At 56.2% G+C, this 24,673-nt stretch overlaps 1 protein-coding gene across 20 annotated transcripts in view; it reads left to right on the forward strand.

The window, feature by feature from the left end:
• The window catches only part of Myt1l (myelin transcription factor 1 like), a 395,041-nt gene that overhangs the window by 19,209 nt on the left and 351,159 nt on the right, over window positions 1–24,673 (forward strand). For all 20 annotated transcript variants that reach the window (XM_058574977.1, XM_058574987.1, XM_058574986.1 and 17 more), the window contains exon 2: window positions 19,579–19,681. The gene's annotated coding sequence lies outside the window, so the exon portion shown is untranslated. The remainder of the gene's footprint in view (window positions 1–19,578; window positions 19,682–24,673) is intronic.

A 24,673-nucleotide genomic window follows, 5' to 3' on the forward strand; every position in this document is an offset into this window, starting at 1 on the left:
TTCTTTGGGATAATTAATCTGGCAGCCAATCAGTGGCTACTTCCTGCCAATTCTGTCTCTAAAATAGCTCTCCAACTGCTCTGTCCCTTCCACTGCCACTTGAGAGCAGACTGCCCTTGTCTTTCCGGGACTGCCACCGGCGCCGTGGGTGCCCGCACACGTGCACACATCCCTGCACCACCCCAGGCTGGGCACCCAAGTGCAGGCTGGGCTCTGCCACTCCAGCTGCAGGATCCTCCCGTTTCCTACAGAAGTGAGCCTGGCACCCGCCCTGGTCAGCAGAGACCCCGAGCCCCTCCAGGCTGCTTCCTTGATGGGTCTCGAGGGAGTAGTGCACCCTCCGCCTGCAGGGCTGGCCCCAGTGCCCTTCTCCAGAGCCCCCTCCCCAGTTTCCACAGGCACCCTGCACGGTCCCCAGGACTGTGTGCCCTGTGTTTCTAGCTGCTCCCCCAGGGGACAGGGAGCCCCACACTCCAGGGCTGGGTTCTGTCCTGAGTGCTGGGAGGCGGGGTGCTGAGGGGCCCTGAGGAGATGAAGGAGGCAGGAGGGGTGAGTGGACGGCTCTCCTCAGTGCTGTGGGGGACAAGGCGTGGCCTCAGTGGGGAGCTCACAGCCCCCCATTTTCCAGCCGTCCCAACTCAGGGCACAGCTTCTTCTCCCCACAGTAGGGGCCACGCGTCCTAGTCTGTGCTCCCCACATGCCGGGACCCTTAGAAGTAGGTGTTCTTTCACTTCACCTGTGACCGCCTGCTTTTGCATCACTTTCACTTGGGATATGCTGGGAAAACGATGGTGCCGCTGAGATTCCCCGGTCAGTGGCCCAGGCTCGGGCTGCGGGCCTCTGCGCCTGCCCTCCTACGTGAGAAGTGTGTGCTGTCTCCTTAGGATCCTTCCCACCTCTCCACGGCAGAGGACTTGTGCGCCCAGGACCCCGCCCAGCCCTGGCTCAAGCAGCCTAAGTGAGCGGCAGGTGCAGAAGCCCCCCCCCCCCTTGTAAACACTGGAGGGGAGGGCCCACACTGAGGGCAGGTTGGCACCCAGAAAGCCGCACAGGGTCCGGCAGGGTAGAGCCTGGCCCTCCCCTACCCCAGGCTCACTGTGCCTTCCCGAGGCAGGAGAGGAGGTCTTGGAAGTTAAGCATGGCTGAGCAGCCTTGGCCCCAGAGGAGCCACGTCCAGAAACAGGCAGCCAGGGACAGCTCCCCGCTTCCTGCCACGGTGACCCTAGTGCAGAAGGTCTCCGTGAAGCACCTGCTTCTGAGCAACAAAGATGGCTTCCTCTTCTGAGATAACTCAAAACTGAACGCTACTCTCTTACTTTAGTAATTTAAATAGTATACTAAGCTGGATTAAACTTATTTAAGGATAATACTTAGATGTTATATTTCATTTTGTGTATTTGAAATCAAAAGTTGGTTCAAGAAATACATTTTCACCATCAAATGTAGGAGGACATAAAACCAGCTTAGTGGCACAATGCTGAGCCTGCGCCCGCCCCCCCCCCCCCCCCCCGACGTCCCTGGAGCCCCTGGTCCTCTGTGCTCACTGGGAAGCTCTCGGCGATGGCAGAGTCCTGCAGGCCGTGCAGAGAGCAGTGACAGAGACACTCCACAGCCACTGCACCTCATCCCGAGGCAGGCCAAGTGCCACATGCCACAGAAGAGACTTCTCAAGAGATTTTCATTTATTTATTTATTTCCATATAGCAAATATGCGATGTCAATATATCACCAGTCTAGGACAATTGATAATGAGCTATTTCCCTACGTAACCTCCAAGCCTGTGTTTCTCTCTGAATTTCTGTCTCCATTCAGATGAGCCATGTTTGTTGCTTGGCGTCCAGAGGTGGTCAGTGGCTGTCCAGTGAGGCGTGCATCCTCAGAGAGCGAGTATTTCTTCCAAACTCCACATCTGAGATTTTGCTAGCTCTTGGTACCAGTTGAGATAATTTGGGTGTAATGGGTTTTGTAGGCCCCGGGGGTGGCAGGAGCTGGCTGGACTCCCCTCCTGCCCACTGGCTAGTCTTACCCGTGAAGTTCTATCAGGACACAGCCGTGGCTATCTCCCTGCCCCTTGGATTCCTGGTGGCAGACACAGATGACAACCTATTCCTGAAAATTCATCACTGGGGACGAACTGGGAAAAACTAAAGATTGAAAGGAAAAGTGCCCTGGTGATTCTTATTACATAAAGGGGCATCTGTGCAGGGGGACCGGCAGGACGGGCTCGGCTGGGAAGCACACGCCCCGCTCCCACTGTGTCCTCTGCTGGGCTCAGCTCGGTGTCCTGCCCCAGGGCAGCGTCTTCTGGAGTCCTGAGAGCTGGTCCTGTCTGCCTCACACACAGGACTCTCTGGAGGCCGGACTCCTAGGCTGCCGCTCCTGCACGTGTTCAATTTCCTGCCTTGGGCACATGCACGTGACCAAGTATACCGACTTCGTGTACCGACTTCGCGTACCGACTTCCCCTGCAGGGCCCTCCAGCCCTGGACACAAGGTGCCTGGCTGCTGGTCTCATACTGGGCTGTTGGGGACTAGTTCAGACGGTTGACATTTTGTGGGATCCCGTGCAGTTCAGCACCTCAGCTCATCTTGTGTGCTGCTGCTTGTTGTTAATGATTTCTCCATAATCCTGAATCAAATATTGGTCCTGAAATAAGAATCTTCAAGGTTCACTTCTAATGAGAAAGTCTGGAATTACTGATTCCTGCTCCCAGCCAGGCCCTGGGGAAGGAGTGGGACCCTTGGGTATGGCCGGCCATGGGGTTTTCTTCTGTGGCACAGGCACTGGGGGCACACTTTAGGGGGTTCTCATCTCAGACGCTGAGCTCTGAGAGGCAAGGCAGCATGGACCATGTTCACGGCAGTGGTTTCTGTGTTTCAGCCAAGTATTGCGGCTGTTTTCCGATGAGCTGGGTCTGGTTTGCTGCTGTATTGGGTTGGTTAGGGTGAAAGCACCTCTTGGCCTCACCTGGACAAATGGCTGTGCAAGCCGGCGGTCCTACAGAGTGCACATGCCCTTCAGCCCGGCCCACCGGGGGCTGTGCTCACAGGGAATCCCTTCCGCTGACTGATAGTCCTCACTGGACACAGCGTGCTGCTGATTCCTCACCCCAGCCCAAGGTGGCTCCGACCAAAGACATTCCTTTCTCAACCAGCAACATTTGATTCTGAGGTTTGAGGCTGTTGCTCTTCGTAAGTAGCGTCAGCAGCTGGTAGGAACATGCTGACCTCAGTCTGCACTGGCCGTGGTGAGAGTGCCCTGAGGGGAGAGAAAAGGGGATCTGGGCTCAGGGAGGAAGAAGTACAGGTGCTGGTGGAGAAGAGGGGCTTATCCAGAAGGGCTGAGAACAGGCACCCCAGGGCCGTCCTCCGCCAACCACATCTGCTTTTCAACAAGTCATCCAGCACCTGCCATGTGTCTCTCCTACGAAACTGAGCCCAGCTTAGAGAATCACACTGATCAAGGTCGTGGCCAAGAGAGAACACGACAATGCTTATAAAACATGAAGGAGGCCCTGAAATCTCCACCCTGTGGAGATCAGGTGAGGGAGAGGGAGGCCCTGGGATCTGCACCATGTGGTGATCAGGTGAGGGATAGGGAGGCCCTGGGATCTGTACCATGTGATGATCAGGTGAGGGATAGGGAGGCCCTGGGATCTCCACCCTGTGGAGATCAGGTGAGGAATAGGGAGGCCCTGGGATCTCCACCCTGTGGTGATCAGGTGAGGGATAGGGAGGCCCTGGGATCTCCACCCTGTGGTGATCAGGTGAGGGATAGGGAGGCCCTGGGATCTCCACCATGTGGTGATCAGGTGAGGGATAGGGAGGCCCTGGGATCTCCACCATGTGGTGATCAGGTGAGGGATAGGGAGGCCCTGGGATCTGCACCATGTGGTGATCAGGTGAGGGAGAGGGAGGCCCTGAAATCTCCACCATGTGGTGATCAGGTGAGGGATGGGGAGGCCCTGGGATCTCCACCATGTGGTGATCAGGTGAGGGATAGGGAGGCCCTGGGATCTGTACCATGTGGTGATCAGGTGAGGGAGAGGGAGGCCCTGGGATCTCCACCATGTGGTGATCAGGTGAGGGATGGGGAGGCCCTGGGATCTCCACCATGTGGTGATCAGGTGAGGGAGAGGGAGGCCCTGGGATCTCTACCATGTGGTGATCAGGTGAGGGAGAGGGAGGCCCTGGGATCTCCAACCTGTGGTGATCAGGTGAGGGACAGGGAGGCCCTGGGATCTCCACCATGTGGTGATCAGGTGAGGGAGAGGGAGGCCCTGGGATCTCCAACCTGTGGTGATCAGGTGAGGGATAGGGAGGCCCTGGGATCTGCACCCTGTGGTGATCAGGTGAGGGAGAGGGAGGCCCTGGGATCTCCACCCTGTGGTGATCAGGTGAGGGAGAGGGAGGCCCTGGGATCTGTACCATGTGGTGATCAGGTGAGGGATAGGGAGGCCCTGGGATCTCCACCATGTGGTGATCAGGTGAGGGATGGGGAGGCCCTGAAATCTCCACCATGTGGTGATCAGGTGAGGGATAGGGAGGCCCTGGGATCTCCACCCTGTGGTGATCAGGTGAGGGAGAGGGAGGCCCTGGGATCTCCACCATGTGGTGATCAGGTGAGGGAGAGGGAGGCCCTGGGATCTGCACCCTGTGGTGATCAGGTGAGGGAGAGGGAGGCCCTGGGATCTCCACCCTGTGGTGATCAGGTGAGGGAGAGGGAGGCCCTGGGATCTCCACCCTGTGGTGATCAGGTGAGGGACAGGGAGGCCCTGGGATCTCCACCATGTGGTGATCAGGTGAGGGAGAGGGAGGCCCTGGGATCTCCACCATGTGGTGATCAGGTGAGGGAGAGGGAGGCCCTGGGATCTCCACCATGTGGTGATCAGGTGAGGGATAGGGAGGCCCTGGGATCTCCACCATGTGGTGATCAGGTGAGGGACAGGGAGGCCCTGGGATCTGCACCATGTGGTGATCAGGTGAGGGACAGGGAGGCCCTGGGATCTCCACCATGTGGTGATCAGGTGAGGGATAGGGAGGCCCTGGGATCTCCACCATGTGGTGATCAGGTGAGGGAGAGGGAGGCCCTGGGATCTCCACCATGTGGTGATCAGGTGAGGGATAGGGAGGCCCTGGTGATCAGGTGAAGGTCAAGGAGACTCTGTGATCTCCACTGCTTGGTGATAATGATTTTTGTGGCTCTTTTGTCATCTGTAACCTGGCCTTAAAGGTGGATGTTGATTGCCTGCTCCTTGGCAAATCTTTAATGGGAAGTGAGTGCAAGGGCCACTCTCTGGTGCAGTGCTTGTTGTGGTGGAGGACTTTCCTGTGCAGCCAGCTGGCCCCTCTCAAGGACTTGCTTGTGTGTCCAGTCATCTCCACTGCCGTGTCTAGGATCTAGTCATCTTGGTTTTAGCAAAGTTTCAAGAGACAAAGGCCCATTCATATTCTCTAAGAGTTCCCAGTATTTGATCAGGCTTCCACTTTTTCAGTCCCAGCCTTCTGAGCACACAGGGCTGTCTATCTTTCTAGGGACGGAAAGAGCTCATTGTTCATTGTAAGCAGACATCAGCCACCGGGAGGTGCATATATCAGCATATTTAGTGGCAGGCACAGTCATTGCAGTTTGACATCTCAGTCAAGTTTGTCTTGAAGTCTGGCAAAAATAGAAGTCTAGCAGCCCCTCCTCCCGCCATTTCTAAGGAAAGTGGTCCCCGCTTCAGCAGCTTCTGGGTGTGGATGCAGACTCCCAGGAAGGAGCTCATCGACAGGCTTCTGCAGTTGTCACCAACGGATCCAAAACATTCTGTGTGTTTAGGTGACACATAGGGACTGATAGGTTAGCTAATTCCTCGTTTCTTCAGCCTAACATCTTAGTCTGGAGTCTGAGAACCTATTTGCAGGACCAGGTTCTATTTCAGTATTCACTGTGTCTTACATTGGTGACAGGAATGACAGCTAGGGCTGTGTCCCCTCTGTGCACTGTCTGCAGTGTTTGTGAAGTGTGCCGTGTCGAGGTGGGGATGACTGAGGTGGGCAGTGTCCATCTGTGAAGGACATGAATTGGAGGGCAGGAAGAGCTGCCCTGTGGGTCCTGCCTCCTTCACAGCAGCCCGAAGCCTGCTCTTATGGTGTGTCCACAGGCTGTCTCCGGTCTGACTCCTTCCACATGTTTACGTGTCTGGGAGTGTTCAAGTGCACACGAACTTGATGCTGGGAGTGGTACCAGATTTCTATATTTCCACATTTCACCTTCCAGTTAATGGCAACTTTATGAATGGCTGCTTTTTATTATTATAATTTTGTTTCAATTAGTTATATACAACAATAGAATGCATTTATGAACTTTGATATATCATACAGAGATGGGCTATAACTTCTCATTTTTCTGAGTGCACATGTTGCAGAATCACATTGGTCATGCAGTCACATAGATACCTACAGTAATGATGTCTGTGTCATTCTACTGTCTTTCCTATCCCACATCCCCTCCCCTCCCCTCCCATCCCTCCTCTATACCTAATCTAAGGTAACGCTATTCTTCCCTAGTGCCCCCACCTTATTGTAAATTAGCATCCACATATTAGAGAGAACATTTGGCCTTTAGTTTTGTGGAATTGGCTTAGTTTGCTTTTATCAACACTTCAAATTGTTTGTTAATTTCCTTTGTGTAACAGCCAAGGGCTAAAAGCAGGGCCCTCCACATAGTAGGGCTCAAAATTCGTGTTGCATACTTGCTAATAAAAGTGATGGAATGTAACTGTTCACCTGCACATGTGATGGGGCGACGGGAGATCAAGAAGAGTTCTCACAGTGTCTGCATCAAATCAAGTTCCCACACAGTGACGGGGAGACAGAGGCCAGGCCAGGAAGACCAGGAAACTAGAGAGAGGGAGGTGGCAGGTGGGGAGAGGCACGCGGGCCCTGAGGACGCACCTCAGGCAGGCACTGCACGGAGGGGGAGCAGGGCACGGCCATGCCTTCTGCAGGCCGCTGTCCCTCCAGGAGAGCCACCTGTCCAGAAGAGCTGCCCATCCAAGAGCGCCAGAGAAGAGCATCCAGGTATGGAGAGAGCCGGGCACTGCTGGTGAAGGGGAAGCGGGAGCAGCCTGCGACCCTTGGGACTCGAGGCAAGACCTGAGACCCCACAGCACCCAGGGAACACAGCTCAGAGTGTGCAGGGCTCCTAGCTGGGTAAACCAGCGCTTGGTTGTCATTTGAGATGTGCTCCATGTGTGGTGTGTGGTCCAAACTGGGAGCATGTGGCCGTGTGAATTACCTGGAGAAACGTTTCCCGCCTGCCGAGGAGTCTGAGGGAGAAGACTTGTAAGTCTCACGTCTTGCTGGACTTGGGCAGCATCAGTTCATGGACACTTGTGTACTGCCCACAGGTGCCCACACACCGGGCAGCTGGGTATTGGAACGGCAAACTGGGCCGACCAGGAGCTCCTCCTGCAGCAGGGCTCAGGGCTCTTGGGTCTCAGGACAAGGAGCCCAGCCAGGGGGGACGGGCCCTGCACTCCAGGGCGGGCGGCTTCGCAGACGCATCTTCCTATGGACGGCTTTGGGTGAGAACACACCATTTTCCCTTCCTACAACTTGTAGGTAGTTGTTACACACAAACAGGCCTCTCTGAAGACCATTTTGGGTGTCTGAGGGCGTTTGTCTTGCGAGTGCTGACCCCTGACGGAAACCACGCCGCCGTCCCAGCGTTTCCCTCCCTAACCATCTCTGGCTTCGGACCAGCTTAAATACTCGGAATCCCTCCAACGACATCCGCGCTCCAAACAATATCGATTTCCCCCTTTGCTTAAAGTTAATTAAAAGGACTCCATACGTCAGCAAGCTCATGGAGAACCACCAGTGCCAAAATATGGCTTCCATATCTGCAGGCAAAGGCGGGGACAGCGTGGAAAGATTGACGGGACTGGACCTCTACTGGAGTCACCCTGGAAGGGACCATCCAGCGCACCTGGGTGGCAGCCTCTGCTGGCATTTTAAAGGGACAGACCCAACACGGGAGGTCCGAGTTTCGAGTGCCACTGATGCGCATGATCTCACTTGAAGGAGAGCAGCCCCGCGGCTGTGGCCTCACTAGGGGCTGAGGAAGCGCAGCCTTTGCCCACCTGGGTGTCCACCCAGCGCCACCTCCCTTTCCAAAGAGGACCCGGGGCGCGGCCCACCCTCCCAGGCAGTCTCCCCAGTCCTGAAACTGGTGGCCCCTCGGGCTCCAAGTCACCCCCGGAGCTCCCCTTCCACATGAGCGCTAACCGGGCCCAAAGGCATCCCCGCAGCCCCTGATGCCTCACGCAGGCCGCTGTCTGTCACTGGTCCCAGATGCACTTTGAGGGGAGGGTGGCAAGGCTGAGGCCAGGCAGTCGGTGACAGTAGGATGGGGAGCTCTTTCTCAGAGGGAAAGCCAGTGCCTCTGGCCTCCTGAAGGGACCTCGTCCCTTTTCAATAAAGCATTGCTGAGGACAGGGTGAGGCGGCTGGTGCCAGTGCTGGGGACATGGATGCCATGCTTCAGCCCTGGTGGCTGTGTGGAGAGGGCTGCCATGTCTCGTGGTCTCACGGTGCAGACGTCAGAGGGCCACTGTTAGGAGGGTCTCAGAACTGCTCCTGTGTCCCCCAGGGGATGGCGGGGCCTCCTGATATGGGGCGTTTGGGTTGATGACGGATCCAGGGCACTTGCTTTAGACAGTGGTATTTGTCACATTAGGTATTTTGGTTCCTCTTTTGTAGAAGACACTTGTCCTTAAAGGAAAGTCTGCAAAGCCTCATGTGCTGTGGAGTCCCTCTCGGGGGCAGCTGGTGTCATCACCGTGAGGATGTTCTTTACATTAAAACCCACGTCTTCATGACGAGGTCCTGAGCAGGCCATGCAGGGACACAGCCACACCCAGCTTCTCGGGTGATCCCACCTGGCTGGTTGTCACCTCGGCTTCGCTGTTCTGTGCTTCTCTGTCACCTCCCCAAGGGGCAAGGCCTGGGCAGTATCCCTTGCTCCTCAGGCTGCTGAGAAAGCCCGAGTGCAGGGGTTTGGAGATCAAGGGACACTGTTTCGATTCCAGCCACAAACCAAAAGCTGAACCTCACCAGAGGCCTCATATGTGGTGGTTGGTGCAGGCCAGGACCAGGGACTCTGCTGCTGCCCACTCTCCTGGCTCCTTCTAGCTGGCCCTGCCCCAGGACCTCTGTGTAGCGTCCAGCAGTGTAGACCTTGGGACTGTGGCGGACGGAAGGAAGCAAAGCGTGCAGGGAGAAGAGGGAAAGGACAGAGGCTTTCTGTTGCCAAATGTTGAGGCTCCCTCCTGCCCTGACACAGCTCCTCAAGACACTCCCAGGCACCAGGGAGCAGGAGGCGGGAGTCACGCAGTCCACGGGACACCTTCGTCCTCCCTTGAGCAGTCTTGGAACCTCTGGAGTGAGGCCACGGAACATCAGAGTGGTGCCCACTGCATGGACAGGGTGGAGGCCGAGGAGGGAGGCCTGAGTGACTGGAGCTAGGAATTCTAGCCCTGTCTGGGGAGGGGTGGAGGATGGGTCCAAGTGCCTGGCGGGAAGGCATGGAAGGCATCCTGGGCAGAACTCTGGCTTGGCTGGTGCCCACTTTGATGTGCTTGGGAGGGTCCTGCTGGCACCTTGGTCGTCCTCTAGGGTCCCGTGCCAAGCGCGGGCACAGTGTCTGCATACGGCCAGGCGTGCAAAAGCACAGGCTCCAGATGCTCCCTGCGCCCGCAGGGGGAGTGTGGCATGGAGTCATGGAGCGGAGCCGTCCCGGGCTACAGGCCGTGGTGGCCTCTGTGCAGGGCTGCCCTGGGAGCAGGGACGAGGGGCCGCAGGGCCAGTGAGCTGGGGTCAGGCGCCGTGCGGTTCACATTTTGCTCGTGCAGGTTGGACGACTTGGTGGAGTACTGTTCCTGAACTTCCCTAGAGGATGGTCGCTGCAGGGGTCCCCGGTTGTCCCTAAGTGTCTGAATTCAAGGGGACAAACCTAATGGGAGTGCCTGGCTCCTGCTGCAGGTGCTGCCCCAGACTGTGCTTGGCCTTGGGTGGATCCTGTGGCTGAGACGCTGGCTGTCCACCAGTCCAATGGCCTGCTGTGACGAGGCAGAGCTGACCCTGACACCTCGGAGGGTACAGTGACCTCAGAGGAGGCCAGCAACGCACTGCCTTCCAGGAAGGACCGGCTCCTGGCCCTAGAGGCAGTGGCAACACCTGTACCTGTCTCCTCTGTCCTGGGTCCTGCCTCAACTCCACCCCCACAGCGCCTCTCTCTCCTCACGCTCCCTTTATCTGGAGTTAACAACATTAGCTAGACAGGACTTCTAGAAAAAAGAAAAACAAAAACAAAACAAATAATGTGTCATTGTGTCATCCATGCACAGAAGAGCATCCCAATAATAATAATAATTGCAAATCTTTTTAAAGTTTTTAAAAACTAGGGAGGGAAAGTTCTAGCCGTGTGTGGTGTCGCACGCCTTTCATCCCAGAGACTCAGGAGGCTGAGGCAGGAGGATTGCAAGATTAAGGCTAGCCTAAGCAAGTTAGCGAGGCTCTAAGCAACTGAGCAAGACCCTATCTCAAAAAATAAAAAGGGCTGGGGATGTGACTCAGTGGTTCAGCCCCCCTGGGTTCTACCCCAGTACACCCCCCCCCCCGCAAAAAGGAAAGAATTCTTAAAATGGAGAAATGGAAATAGTTGTTGCCTTGAATCATATTTCTTCACTTAAAAAAAAGTCTGAATGGGACAGGCTCTGCCTCCTCCGTCTGATTGAAAGGCACTGCTCCGTCTTGTCAGCCAGACGTGCTGTGGATAGTGGCAGCTGTCCACCTGTGCTCCAGGTGGCTGCCCAGCCAAGCCCCCTGACCACCCAGGGTTTCTTTTGACTGATTCTGACTTGCTCGAGGTCCCTCTTGAAAGATAGAATAAAAAATTCTGTATTTATCCTGCTGCATTTTGAAAATGTAACTCTGCTCCTGAGTCTCTTGGTCCTGTGCCACTGGGTTGCCAGCCTTTGGAGATAAAGTGATTCCGAGAGCAGTCCTTCCCTCTGCCGCCCTCCGCCCTCCTCGCCCTCTCTCCCTCTCTCTTCCTCTCTTACCTCTGCCCTCCCTTTTTAAAAATTTTTATTTTATTTTTTTTTTATAAGCTACACATGACATTACAATGATCTCGGCAATTCACTCTGCCCTCCCTTCTGTCTCTCAATATCTGCTGTCTCTCCTCTTCTCTCTGCCCTCTCCTGTCTCTCAATCTATCTCTCTACTGCCTGTCTGTCTCTGTCCGTCTTTTTGCCCTCTCCTCTGTCCCAATCTCTGCTCCCCCCCCCCAGTCCTCTCCTTTGTCTCTCAGTCTTGGCTGTCTCTCTCTCCTCTGCTCTCTACCTCCTCTTGTCTCTCAATCTCTGTCTCTACTGTCTGTTTGTCTGTCTCTGTCCATCTTTTTGCCCTCTCCTCTGTCCCAATCTCTGCTCTCTCTCTCCCCCCCCACCCCCCTCTCTAAGTCCTCTCCTTTGTCTCTCAGTCTTGGTTGGCTGTCTCTCCTCTGCTCTCTACCTCCTCCTGTCTCTCAATCTCTGTCTCTGCTGTCTGTCTGTCTGTCCGCTCTGCCTTCTCCTCTGTCTCTCAGTCTCTCTGTCTGCATCCCCATGTGGTTGAGCTCCCTCACCCATGATGCTCCGTGCTCAGGATAATCCTCTTGCTAGAGCTCGTGGCAGATGATGCCATCTGGCGTCTGTGGTCTTGCTGCACATCACTTACCAAAGGGTGGCAGGCAGCAGAGCTGTGTCCTGCTCAGGGTGTGCCGTGTGGCCCAGCTCTGAGGAGCGCCAGTCAGTGCCTTCTGCCTGGGACGCCCTCCCCTCCCAGCACTCTGCCCTGCCCAGCCCAGCTTCCTGCTCAGAGCTCAGCATCTGCTCCAAAGACCTCAGCACTTGGCCTTGCAATGCTCTGATGGAGAGCTGCGTCATGGCCGGCACCTAGTCCAGAGCCTCCCCAGGGCAGGGATTCTCCCTGGAACTCCCCTGGCAGGTTTTCACCTGCCCAAGCAGCCTGTGCCCGCACCCCTAGGTGACGAGCAGATCGCTCCTGGCAGGATGTTGGCAGCTGTGCCTGGTGGACCTGGCGCTTCTGCACTGAGGGCTTCCCTACCTGGGCAGGGCCAGCACCAGAGCACAGTACAACAAGTACAGCGCAGCCTGTCCTGAGAACCCGCAGAGTGCCGCCCAGGAGCAGTTCCACCCACTGGGAAAGGGCACTTCTAAAGGGGTAAATGGAGAAATGAGCATCGGCTGCACGGCGATAGCAGATCGTATTTATTCTGATTTGCCCCTCCAGCAGGAAGAGCAGATACCAAGGGAAGCCTGTTGAGTCCATCTTGGTCTCATTTGTAAGATGGAGATAATCCTTATTTCAAAGGCCTCTCCCTCCCCCTCTTCCCCCCTCCACTTTCACATTGAATGGAAATTCAATCCCCTTGCTGGTTCTGTGTCTCAGCTGGGCTTGGCTGGACTGCTGCCCTCAGTTGAGCCCTGCCAGGGAGGGGCATCACGTGGACTTTTGGATAATGTTCTGCTGAGCTCAAGTCGAGATCCATCCACCTTGGTTCTTGCCAACCCCCTTTCCCCATTCCTTGTAATTCCAAATCATTCTACAAGGACAACTCGGTGTTACTGTGTCCGGTGCTTTCTAAGCACAGTCAGTGACCACACACAACCAGCTGGTCACCATCACCTGCGACCAGCTGTGCTTGCCTCTTTGGGCACGTTCCCAGCCTCTCCACGCCGGCCTGAGGCGTCACACTAATGGTTCACTCGCACAGGGAAAGGTGCCTAATGGGTGCAGCTTGCCCCTCGCCCCCTTCCTCTCTGTGTCTGCATGTTCGCCTCACTGCCCGTTCAGGCCAGACCGTCTGTTTCCCACGGAGGTGGCAGGCCCTCTCGGTGCCCCAGGGCGGCGCTCCTGTCTGCTAAGGCTAGATCACGCTGGGAGTCTCGGCGCTGAACCTTAAGAAGCTGGAACTGCTCCGAGGATCACATCCTACAGTTTTCATTGTGTTGCTCCCTTCCAAACCCTGTGTCCAGAGGAGCCAGGAGAAGGTGCCACAGCTGGTCTTACAGCTATGCCAGGGTCTCCTCCTGTCCTGGGCACTGTGTTCCTCTGGGGTGGGAGGTGTGGGGCAGTTTCAGGGCTGAGGCTTCCACTCTCCCACACACAAGGGTAAGCCTCAGTCCTTGAGTCCTGGGGCACTAGGCGTTCTGACCCTCCCTCACCGGCCTGGTCTGTTGGGCAGCCCTTGGCATCGCCGGGGGCTGGGTCCAGTGCAGCTGTGAGGTGGCATGCCACGTGGCTTCCAAGAGGCCTCTGTGTGCCTGCACCTTGGACTGATGGCCATGTGTCTTCCCAGCAAACACCTGGGCCCTGGGACAGCACCCTGAAATCCTCCTCTCCCCTCCCGAGAGGACGCGGCACAAGGCCCCTGGGCGCACACAGTTGCTTCTCTTCCCCTCCTGCCACCCCGTCCTTGTTCTCCCTGGGCCCTCGGACTCAGAGAGCCCACATCTCCCAGTCAAGGGCACCTGACCTCACCCACGATTCAGGGCCTTAACACACGCACACCCCTGGGCTGCTGAGCCCGACTTTGCCACCTCTGGGTGCCTGTGTAAACCTCTGCTGTCTTGATCCTGCCTCAGGATTTTCCTGGAACAGGATTTGCAAGTGAAAGAAGAATATGCAGACCCAGTGTTCTTGTAAGAAGGGCCTGGGTTTCCTCCTCTCACCTGGTGCTCACACCTTTGTTCCTCACCTTCTCTCCTTCTCTCCTTCTCCAGAAGTCCCTGTTTTGCATGCAGGCCTGGGTAGTTTACCCAGCACAGTGAGGGCAGGTGTTTTTGTGATACTGAAATGCAGGACTACTTTTTTTTTTCTTTTTAAATCACAAATATAAGCTAGCTCTTCATGTGACTTGAGCACAACTGGCCAGCCCCTGGGTGTGGGTTCAGGAGGGGCCCAGGGTCTGGGCCTGCTGTGACACACCTGGGCCGGGTCCTTGTGCTGAGCACCTGCTGGCAGGTTGCTCCACCTGTACCTCACCTGCACACCGCCATCTCTTAGATTGGCAGCACCCTCTCCACCTGTCAGGCCATCGATTCAAGGGTGATGTGTGTACCAGAAAATGAGAAATAGCAAAGAAAACCCAGCTCTGGGAACTTTCTGATGAGACTTCTGTGCATTTCGTAAGGATTTTTTCTCTGATTCCAGATTTGTTTTCGTATAAGATCTAGAAATCTGAGGCTCTGCCTGGGAGGACCCACAGACTCAGTGAAGACAGAGCTCAATTTTAGGTGAGGTTGTGCCCTCAGCCACAGTCCTCTCTGTCCAGATTCCTGCTCACGGCCACTGCAGGAGTTCCCACCTGAGGACAGCAGAGCTTTCCTGCCTGGCCACTCTGCCCTTGCCTGCTTCTGACTCAGGCCCTGCCTTCCTGCTCCACACCAACAGGGGGCAGCAGAGAGCAAGGCAGCAGGCCCAGGCTCAGCCACGGAGTTAGAAGGGTGCCAGGTGCAGAGTGTGGCCAGCCTGCACAAGCCCCGTGTCCAGCACCTCCTCTGCGCTCTTAGAGCCCCAGGTTTACATTTGGGGAGGAATTACAACTGCACTGTGATTTTAGGTGGTCTGCAAACCTTTCAGCCAGAGATGACAGAGCATGCAGGTCAGGGAGCCCACTCAGCAGTGGCCATCCACCTGGATTCTGCTGCCCACATGCAGCCATAGCATCCCCACAGCAGTGCACAAAGCCACCCAGATAACAGACGAGGGCTCCAAGGGCAAGGCGATAGCCCACCTGGCCCTTCTGGCTTCCTCTTGTACACCCAGCAAGCACTTTCCCTCTCCTCCCCATTTCCTGTGGGTGAGGGGCTTCTCCAGGATAAGGGCTGCCATCTTCACTGGCCCACCTCCTGCTCTCAGCCCAAGTGTCACCAGCTCCAGCTGTGCAGGGAGAGGATGCCTGAAGGATTCAGAATCAGGGCACAGAGACTTCTGGTGTCAACACTTAGGTAGAATCATGCCCCTCGATGTCTCACTGTCCTGAGCCCTGGGCGCACCATCTAATATTATAAAGGGATTTAGGTTCAAATGACAGATCACTGGTGTCGTTGTCAGGAGACAGAAGGGCTTGCCAGGGCTTTGCAGGTAAAACCCAGAACATGACTCTTCTCTTCTGGTTTTGCCATTCTCTGGCCCCAGGGCTGCTCGGCCTCGTCCACAGCTCTGAGTTCTCCCATAAGCAGAACTCCCGGCCCACGGAGCCGCCACCAGAACATCCAGGCACCAAGTGCCAGAGTCCCGCAGGTGGGCTTCTCCTCTCGCCCTCAGGGCAGGAGACGTGGTGGTTCTTGCAGCAAGAGCGGCAGAGTGCTGGCTCAAGCCGGGGACCTGTGCAGGGCTTAAGCACTTCTTCAGCCAGGGCTCTCAGCCCTGGCTGTGCATTAGGATTACCTGGGGAGGTTTTGAAAACTCCTGATGCCTGGACATCACCCTGACCAGTTAAACCGGCCCCTGCAGGTGGGTCCAGTGTGGCTTGAGGCTCGCCAGGTCTTCTTGGGTGCATCCAGGTCTGAGGACAGCCACCTCTCCATCTGAGGAGGAGCTCTGTCCTTGGCTTGTGTTCCGCTACTTGGTCTGCACAGTTGTGAGACGCCCAGTCAGTGGCTCCTTTCTTCAGTAGTAGCTTTGCCTCACGTCCTCATTGCATTTCCCTAAATTTAAGTCCTCATATTGTACACACGGATTCTCTGTGACTGTTCTCGCCCTTTCCCATGTGTCCTGAGGCACACGGCACCCTCGTCTCTGGGCAGGAAACAGAGGCCAAGTAGTCCAGTGGCTCTCAGACTTTCACGAAAACCTTTAAAAAGTTGAAAGTAGGTGAAGGTCAGGGGTCAGCCTGGAGCAGAAGCCAGGTAAAAAACCCCGGCCTGTCTGTCTCCGCTGTGCCCTGATTGGATCTCTATAAATGTGGGTGTGTGCTCCGCCCGCTAGCGGGAGACCTCCCGAGGCTCACAGTGCAGCTGGGTTCAGCCGTCAAAGGGCGAGGCCACACCAGAAACCCAGACTCCTCGCCCGGCACCACTTCTGCTTGGGTGGCACCTCCTAGAACTCTGCACAGCTCAGCTCATGGTAGTAAATCGCCAAGGTCCATGTCTCGGGACACAGACGCCTGGACTCCTTCTGGAACTTGAGTCCGAAATCTGACCCAGGGAGCAGATTGCCTTCTGTGCTCCCTTGCCCCCCGCCCCCGAGTCTACCCGGCTCCCAAGGCAGTGGGCCCAGGGCTCAGCCCTGTTTATGGTCTCACACAGCAGCCACAGGAGGGCCCTGCCGTGCTGCAGACAGTGAACTGAAGCTGCAGCTGGGGCCCTCTTTGTCCATCACCTTGGACAGCACTGAGAAGGCTGCACAAGGCCCTGTTGTCAAAAGCAGGGTGGGGACGCTGGTGCTGGGTTCAGTACTGGAGGGTGTTTTGGCATTTCCTTCCCAAAGCCCAGCTTCTCATAGCACGCGTGAGAATTATCTCACTGTGTGGAACTAGCCTTCAAAAGCACCCTGATCAGCAAATAGAGCATTTTTTAAAATGAAGAGTATAAACCACTACGACACCACCATAGTTGAAATTTGGGGAAAATAATATAAGCAGGAAGAGACGTGGAAGATAAGTGGACAGGTGAGTGCCCAGGCCAGCAGCAGGGAGGCTGGGACACCTGCAGGGGTGTGCGCAGCCTGGCAGGCCCACCCACTGCCTTCCTCTAGAGGGGGATCGTCCATCAGATCCCAGCCTTAGATCCTAGGCTCCCTCAGGGCAGGAGCTTGTGCTGCCTCTGTCACCCTGAGCCATAGAAGCCTGCAGAAAAGCAAATTAACAAGAAGCCGGTGGTCCTCACTGAGGGCAGAAAGGCAGTAACAGTGTAATCATCTTAGGGAAAATAACTTGTATTACTATAGGGATGCCAGTCAAGAAGCCACCAACTTTAAGATCATGCACTAGATGTTCCTGAGACTGACTCAAATGGGTTGACTGTTGTCCAGCAAGAGTGGCTTCAACCTGCACATTTGTATGAAACCAGAACACAGCTCACTCAGAACACAGGAGAGCTGCAGAATCGTGTGTCTGATAGCACATGTTCGGGCTGTGTTAAGTGTGGTAACAGAAACGGACTTAATTTAATTATGTATCCCACCCCGACATTGCAGTGTCCCTTAGGGGTTAGGATGCAGTGTCCCCAGCTGGTCAGCATGGAATGTCCATGAGGTGCATGGCCATCCTCCTTTGCTGCCACCCCTTGCCCCCGGGTACATGTGGTGGGCACTGCCCTCCTCCTAAGCCACGCTCAGGGCAGCAGTGCTGGACAGACCCTGCTACAGACGGTCCCAAGAACAGGAAACGTGAGCGGCTCTTCCAGAGAATCTTGCTCAGACTAGGCACACACTGTTGTTGTTGTTGTTGTTTTAAGCTAACTTTAGTTGCATCGAGGGTTGAGCTTGGTGGTTGGTAGCATGTGGTCAGAAGTCTGGATGTTGGAGGGCGGATCCTGTTCACACACAGACAGTGACCTTGTGTGGGTGGCTCAGCTTCTCTGCGCTCACTGCCCTCACCAAGCTGCTGAGGACCAGGTGCCACACACATGTCCAGAGCTTGTGCAGCTGGCTTCTGTCGTGGCCATTTTCAGTAGACCTTCCTTTCCTACAGAGAGGGACCCTGGCGTGTCAGCCAACAGGACAGTGGTGTGTCCTGAGGTAACATGGAGCCTTCTTTGGAAAGTTTGTGCAGAAGCGAGTGAATAAGCCCCATGCCATCTGCTTGCCCTGCCAGGGAGCTGCTCAGTCCAGCCTGGGACATGGGCACTGCTCTGCTCAAGTCTCCAGGAGGCTGACCCAGGGCTCCTGGCTGCGGAACTTGGAAGCACCTTGCTGTTATATTTCCATGAAGGGTCAGTGCGCCTGTCTGCTTAAAAGTGACAATGCCTGGCAGAAATATCTAGTCTTATCTGTTCAAAAGACAACCTGAAGTGGATAGTGATTCACCAGAAATGTACATAAATGTTAACAACCACGTCCCCCAACTTCCTGAGGGCAGAATCTCATTCCAGAGGCCAGAGGAGCCCTGAACTACTGACTCCACTGTCCCTGCTTCACAAATGAGGGCGGCACCCTGTGCTTGAGAAGTTCTGTCCTTTCCAGCTTCAGTAAACCCAGCGTTGCGTTTTCAGGAAGATTAGGAGGCTGACGCATGCTGGCTGGGCCCTTGAATCACCTCCTAGGGCACCTGTGTGTTCTCCAAGGCTGAGGCTGTGCTCACAAGCACGGGGAGCCGAGTCAGAGCTCCGGCAGGCCTGAGGAACAGATCCACCTGCAGAGGAAGAAGATGCCAAGATGAACCTAGGCCAGCCCTGAGATGTATAGTGGAGTGTGCCTCGGCCCCTCCTTGGGGACAGGAGACCAGGGACACCTTCAGTGGCCAGGCGGGCAGAGGGCCACGACTCCTCCTGCAGTGGGGCCGTTTCTGTTGGTCTGTTCTTAGTGTGAAGATTCTTTGGGGTTAAATTCAATTTTTGTCGTATTGCTTACATACAACCTGCACTGTGAACCTTTACACCTCAGGGAGACTTAGGTCACCCCGTTTATACGTACCTGGACAAGAGGCCAGTGACAACCAGCTCCGCGGTCATGGACAGACAACTTGGGAGAAAATGTAAGTGTCACCTGTTCAGTGCCCTGCAAGAAACCCCCTGAGCAACTCTGCAGTGAGCAGAGAATGGTCAAGGATTCATCTCGACGTCTTCACAGAGCACCTTGATACCATCCACACAATCAGGGTGGCAAATGAGACTTCTGCCAGGACTGAGGGCCTGAGGAAGGACAGCCCTCCAGGGGCCAAGGAGCCTGCACAAAGCTGGACGCCTGGAGGAATTTGGGCTCCATTTTTTCTCCTACAGAGCTGCTAAAGCTGGAGTGAACGTGCTTAGTGGTTTGGAAACCTGGATCAATGTTCCCAGGGGAGAGCTGTCTCCCTTGGGCAATCCAGTTGTCCACGTGAACCAAAGAACCGCGTGGCAGAAACCCTCTCACTCCAGACTCTTCACTTACACGTAACTCCGGCTATGGACCTGGTCCTGGCCAGCCTGCGGGGGCGAGGTGACCTTGCTGGTTGGTAACTGCAGGTGCTGTGGAGCTTGGGGAGACCTGCACCGGGAAGTCTTCCCGACACGCTGCTGTGTCCTGGGCTCCCCACTGCTCTCCACCCACACATCCTTGGTGGTGGGCCTTGCAAAGAGGTCAGAGAGAGACCCTCTCCAACCTGCATGCACCTGCTCTGGTTTCTTTTCTGTTAAAGAATGCACCTGTATTCAAAGGCACCTCACCTCTGGCAAGCCCAGTGGGGAGGCTGCAGGCCTGCGCCGTGGGTAAAACAGCACTGCCGATGGGGGAGCCTCTTCTGGACCAATGAGACCTGGGGGCCGTCACTCCCCCCAAGTCCTAAGGAAGAGGTTCACTAACCGTTTCTTCTCTTCTCAGGTGCAGGGAAGGTCGCTGGAGGCACTAGCGGAGGACCAGGTGTGTACCAGCCGCGCCCGGACGTTGGCCCAGCGCATGCAGTTGTTCCCAGTCACAGAGTGCGGTAGGTGCAGACTCGTGACTTCACAGGGTGTGACGAGCATCAGCTGATGGCAAGTGGGGCTTGATGCAGAAGTTATTGTCTGCCATTTTGCTCTTGACGTTTCTGTGCTTAGATTCTTCAATTCCATGTCATTTGGGGGTGATTAAATATGCAAGTTGAATTCAGACGTCAGCTCTGAGTTTTCCAGGCATCTTCACGCCATGGAGCATTGTGTGTAGTCCAGCTAGCTCTGAGACAAACCGGATCAGGCAGAGCGGGTGGTCCAGAAGCCTGCTGCTATCTTCCGGGTTTCACCCCCACCCGGGGGGTCCTCCTGGGCTTCAGGAGGCTGCCCTCCCACTCCAGTGTCCTGGTCCTGATGTCCCTCCTCTCTATCCCCATGAGGTGGCATTGTCCCTTTGGACCCAAGGAGACGCATCTCTATGGATTTGCCCAGAGTCCAAGCCAGCTTTGACCCAGAGTGTGCTTTCTCTAGGGGGCTTGCCCTTGGCAGCTCTCCGTCTCCCAGACACCCATCCTGAGGCCTCACTGTGGTGACCCCATCTCCCGGAGGCCAGCGTGGGCCTGAGGGCCGCAGACCTTGTCTGCCCTGGCTCTCTGAGGCTGACCCCCAGCTGCGCCAGCCTGTGCCAGCTCTGGTGATTACGAGTGGGTGGACCTGAGAAGAGGCACCCTTACCAACACTTGCAGAAGGACAATCTGTTGGACCCAGTGTCCTCGGTTGATTTTCAAGTGTTAGACGTCACACTGTTCGAGGCATAGAACTGAGGCTCCCTTACTGTGGGGCCAGTGTCCACAACCTAGCTTCTGAATATCATGACCGGCATTAACACGAGGTTGCCAGAGTGGGACGTTTGGTGACGTTGTTCTCTTAAAATGGTCTGTGTCTTCCCATTGTAGAAGACTCGGTTATTAGAATAACAGCCTCTCTGCTGTGATGCTCCTGTAGATGGATCCCGGCCACCCCGGGCTCTCCCCTGGTTTGCCCTAGCAGGTGCCTCCTGGGCCCTCCCCTCGCTCTCGGCCACCTGTCTTGCTTCCATCCTCTCAGACGTGGAGCACGGCCGGGCACCTGCCGCCTGGACGCTCCAGCCCTCTGCTCATGGCAGACGAGCCCACGGAGCAGGCAGCACGGTGCCCGGCCGTGCTCCACGTAGGCTGTGCTTGGGGACAGGTGCGTGTCCTGTGTTCTCTGCGGCTTGTTGGCATTGGACACAGAGGGACTGTACCGTGGAGAAGCCGTTTGGGAGGTGGCTTGACCGCGGCTGTGTGGGCTGGTGGACCCCAGGCCCTCCTGAACAAGGCGGGCAGAAGCACAGGCCATGCCATTCTCAGGGTGGAGGCGGAGGCAGGGGAGCAGGTGCCCTGAGAGAATGGCACTGGACACAACCAGGGTCCCAAGCAGGGCCGTGGCTGGGACTTCCTCGGGCAGGAACAGACTGTGGCTCAAGTGTGGAGGCCGGGGGAGTGGGGGAGGTGGCTCTGAAGGACGATCCCACACAAGGCCCGATGGCATCTCAGAGGCAGAGGGAGGTCTGGAAAGCTGGACAAGCTGGACGTGCTGGACGCACACCTGCAGCAGGGGGCAGAGGCTCCCGGAGCGGGAGCTGGGTTCACTTTTTGTCCATTTGGTTTGGTTTGGTGTTTGTTAGGGACTGAATCCTGGGACGCTTTGCCACCAGGCCGCATCCACAGCCCTTTCCGTTTCAGCCTGATGCAGGCTCTGGCTGTGCTGCCCCGGCTAGCCTCCCTCCTCCTGCTTCCGCCTCCCGAGTGGCAGGGACTACAGGCGTGCTCCACCGCGCCTCTCAGGTTGGTGTTTCAATGATGCCCACTTGGTGCTGGCTGAAGCCTGTGGCTCAGGACCCCAAGGAAGCACACCCAGGACTGGGCTTCCGCCCAGCAGAGTGGAAGGTGCCGGCTGTGTTCTGCTTCATCCCCACAGCACCTCTGGACAGACCCCTGGGCATGTGGCCCCATCCATTTGACCCTGCCAGCCACAGCTCAGGTTCCCTACCACTGTGACACACGCACCCGCGTGTTACGATCTGCTTTTGAAACCCCTTTCTAAACATGTCCACCTAGTTGTCCTTCCAGGTGGGACTTATGTGGTGACCCCATGCACCCATATTCGGCCAGGTGCCCAGGCTCTCTGCCCGCTGCCCAGTCCTGTGCACTCCTGGTACCACCCTGATTAGCACCACTGCCAGCTTCCTGCCTGCCCCTCGCAGCCCCAAAGCATCCCTAGGGTGGCCTCAGGGACTCTGCCGGGCCGCGGCTGGCCTGGGAGAGGTGAGACCTCAAGTGCGAGGACACTGTTGAGGTTGGCTGGTAGGAGACGTGTGCACAGTGTGGCTGGAGACCATTTGGTGCTGCAGTGGGTGGCTGGAGGGCACTGGCCTTTCCTCTAGGTACGCCACGTGACAGGGAACTGTCCTCAGACTCCCCCTTTGTCTCAGAAATGGCTTTGGAAAAGTCAAGACCAAGTCTCCAGAGCAAGATGCTCACACCTAAAAATACATGCCAGGAGCTCTCACGTGTGGACAGTGACCAAGTGCCGCAGTCCGGCTGCAGCAGAATAACCGGGGGGTGACGAGGAACTTGTGTAGATTGATACAGCAGGAGTGGGAGCCGTTTATTGTAGGACAGGAGGGGTATTTATACGTTACCCACAGCTTATCTTAATTAACATAAACTAGATACAGCAGTCAACCAATAAGGAGTCTCCACACTTAATGGCTCGCTGGCGTTACTTCACAAACCACTCCCTCTGGCAAAATGCCAGGCGCCATCCTGACTTGTTTACAGACCCTAACAACCAAGAATGCCCCTTCCCCAGTCTCAGATGTGGAAGAAAATTTATTTCACATTGCCAACCCCTTCCAGGGACATCTGAGTACTTCTAACACATGGGCCTGCCCTCTCCCCCCCATTCCCTCCTCCTCCCTCCCTCCTCCTCCCTCCTTCCTCCTCCTCCTCCCTCCCTCCACCCCTCCTTATTCCTGCCTATTCTCTTTCCATTTCCCTTCCTACAAACAAATGATAGGTATATTTTTGAGCCTTGAGTCTTTACACTCATTTCATATTATTTGGTTAGTGTTCTAGGATGTCTGTATATCATATTTTCAATTTTAATGAAAGGCAAGAGTATTAAAACACTGGAAAGAACATGTCTCTATTCCTGCGCAGGGTAGCACTGTGTGGGTGGACGGAGGCCGGCTCTGCCTCTGCTGCTCACAGGCAGTGACAGCAGACATCCTTCCTGTCCTCCTCCCCCGACCGAGGTCGCTGGGGCAGCTGGCTACCTGCAGGCCTGAGCGCCTGCTGAGCAGGACTCGCGTCCTTGGTCCAGGGCTGCCTCCCAGGCTGGGGGCAGCCTTGCCAGCCTCTGAGCTCCCACCGTATCCAGGACAGGCTCTGTCCTCCTGGGCAGAGGGAGCCCCAGTTCCGCGCGGCCCTGGAGTCCCCATGGTCTTACGTGCAAACACCGCAGCCTGTGGCCCTGGGGCAGAGTTCTGGCTCTTAGTGGTTCTGGTTTTCCTTTCATCCACTGTTCTTTTTCTTCAATCGGCAAAAATTATTGATTTTGTACTATTTATTCCTTTATCTCAAAAAATTAAGGCTTACATCCTAAACTCATAGACCAGAAAATAAACAAAATGCCTGTCTCTAGGAGAGTGATCTCTGCATGGGTCAGTTTGTGGGAGCAGAGAGCAAGGACCTAGGCCAGGAGTATGGGACATGAGAGATGCACCCAAAGGCATGTCTGCAGGGTGGAGGGAAGTGGGGTGGCGGGTTGTTGGCAAGACACTGTTTTCTGTCTGGTCTTTGAAGAGGCCTCACTAGCAGGGAACTGAGAGAGTTCAAGCCATAAGAAAGGGAGCCTTGTAGGAGTCCAGAGCATGGTTTCAGCCAGGGAAAGAGCTGTGCAAAGGCCCTGAGGCAGGACTGTGGCTGGAACGTTGGAGGAATAGGCAACAGGCCAATGGCAGAGCTGCAGGAGGAGGTGAGAAATGCATCAGGGCTGGGGTGCAGAGTACCAGGGAATGGGGCGAGAGGAGGGCCTGTGTGTCGCTTGAGTGAGATGGTAAGCTGCTGGAAAGTTCTGGGCAGACAGGATCCTAATGGCGCTTATGCTTCAGAAGTCTCCCTGCAGCAGGTGGGGACGGAGCTGCCGAGAGCAGGGGAGGATCTGGAGACACAGGTTGGATGAAGAGGCGGTGGTGGGGACGCCAGCTGGAGCACTGGAGATGGACGGCCAGCTGGCCCCCCTGGCTGAGGGTGTGCAGCCTGAGGGCGGCACGGAGCTGAGAGCGCCACCTGGTGAAGCGCCCAGCAGAGATGGCTCCCTGGTCCAGTGGGGAAGTCAGGGGCGCACAGGAAGCTCTGAGTGCGGGGCAGGCCTGCGATGCCTGGGCTAGAGGTGAGGATCGCAAAGCAGCTGAGCCCACAGAGCCGAGCCCACTGCAGACGGGGCTGGCTCCCTCCTGAGGCTGTGGGCGCAGCAGCCAGGGGCAGCAGGAACTGGAGATGGGCAAGAGCAACAGCCCTGCGGGGTGCTGAGGCTCTGTCCTGGAGCCTGCTCATGGCCAGGCACGGCCATCCCTGACCACAGCAGTGATTGCAGGGACCGTGAGGGACCGGGAAGGCTGAGGGTTGGCAGCTATGGGCAGGAGCCTCTTCCTATGAGTTCTGTCCTGGAGGACAGGAGGTTGGGCCGCACTGGAGGCAGAAGCAGTTTTCTGCAAGGTTTGCTTTCATTTTCTTTTTTAGGAGAAGTTACATAGCCTAGGAGCACGGTGGGGAAGACGGAGGAGACAGAGACATTGGGGTGGGGGAGCCCCGGGCAGGCAGGGGATGGCAGCCTTGGCCTGGGAGGAGGCAGCCAGGTGGACTCTGCAGGGGCTGGCAGGGTGTCCACTGAGAGCAGAGAACAGAAGCCAGACGGAGCTCTGGAGGCCAAGCGGGAAGGTTCGGGTGCCAGCTGAGGAA

This window comes from Marmota monax, unplaced genomic scaffold, assembly GCF_021218885.2.
Source record: "Marmota monax isolate L192 unplaced genomic scaffold, Marmota_monax_Labrador192_F-V1.1 WCK01_AAM20220418_F8-fsc00633, whole genome shotgun sequence".
Lineage (NCBI taxonomy): Eukaryota > Metazoa > Chordata > Mammalia > Rodentia > Sciuridae > Marmota > Marmota monax.